This window comes from Pteropus vampyrus, unplaced genomic scaffold (assembly GCF_000151845.1).
Source record: "Pteropus vampyrus isolate Shadow unplaced genomic scaffold, Pvam_2.0 Scaffold37, whole genome shotgun sequence".
Taxonomy (NCBI): Eukaryota; Metazoa; Chordata; class Mammalia; order Chiroptera; family Pteropodidae; genus Pteropus; species Pteropus vampyrus.
The window spans coordinates 3,015,996-3,017,304 of record NW_011888818.1 but is presented as its reverse complement, the minus strand read 5'-3'; the positions used below and the strand labels follow the sequence as shown (position 1 = coordinate 3,017,304).

At 30.5% G+C, this 1,309-nt stretch overlaps 1 pseudogene; it reads right to left on the bottom strand.

The window, feature by feature from the left end:
• Positions 1-356: 356 nt before the first annotated feature.
• Positions 357-475, bottom strand: LOC111738409 (annotated as a pseudogene).
• Between the last annotated feature and the right edge of the window lie 834 nt (positions 476-1,309).

Sequence of the window (1,309 nt, the reverse complement as noted above, 5' to 3'; positions counted from 1 at the left end):
ATTTGAAAATATTTTCTCCCATTTATGTGTTGCCTTTTCACTCTGTTGATTGTGTCCTTTAGTGCACAAGAGTTTTTAATTTTAATGAAGTCAAATTTATCTGTCTTTTTTCTTTTGTTGACTGAAATTTTGATATCCAGTAAATTGTTGTCAAATTCAACGTCATGAAGTTTTCACCTACAGTTTCTTCTAAGTATTTTATAGTTTTAGGCCTTATGTTGAGGACTTTGACTCCTTTTGAGTAATTTTTTTTTTTTTTTAGGCAAGGCAACCTTTTAGACAAGGTTGACTTCACAGATTGCAATGACCTTGACAGCTTACAATCTCTCTCTCTCTTTTTTTTTTTTTTTTTTTTACACCTGCAGCACCTGGTCTTCCTAGGTGATCTCCCATCCAACTACTAACCAGGCCTGACCCTGCTTAGCTTCTGAGATCAGACAGGATCAGGCTTGTTCAAGGTGGAATGGCTTTAGATCTGAGTTAATTTTTTTATGGTATAAGTGTCCAACTTCATTCTTCTGCATGTGGATATCCAATTTTCCCAACATCATTTGTTGAAAAGATTATTCTTTTCTGTTAAAGTCTTGGTACCCTTGTTCAAATTGGTTGACTATATACGCAAGAGTTTATTTCTGGGCTCTTTATTTTATTCCTTTGGTTTATATATCTGTCTTTATGCCGGTACCATATTGCTTTGATTACCATAATCTTATAGTAAGTTTTTAAATCAGAAGCGTGAGACCATCTCTGTTCTTCTTTGCAAGATTGTTTCTGTTATTTGGAATCTTGAAATTCAATATGAATTTTAGAATAAAATTTTCTATTTCTGCAAAAAGAGACATCATTGATTTTGCCAGGGACTGTAGTGAGTCTATAGATAACTTTGGGTAGTATTGACATCTTAACAATGTCAGATTTTCTAATCCTTGAACACAGAACATCTTTCCATTTATTGGTGTCTTTGTTAATTGCTTTTAACAAGGTTTTGTAGTTTTTAGTATAGTATACAAGTCTTTTGACTTCTTGGTTAGGTTTATTCTTAAATATTTTATTCTTTTTAATGCTATTATTGGTAGAATTGTTTTCTTGTTTTCTTTTATTAAATTGATTTTAATTGTTTATTGCTAATATATAGAAACTACTGATTTTTATGTGTTGATTTTGCATCCTACAACTTTGTTAAACTCACTTATTTCTTAAGTTTTAGTGTGATATCTTTAGAGTTTTCTACATGTAATATCATGTCACCTGTGAACATAAATAATTTTACTTTTTTTTTTCTAATTTGATGGTTTTTCTTTCTTTTTCT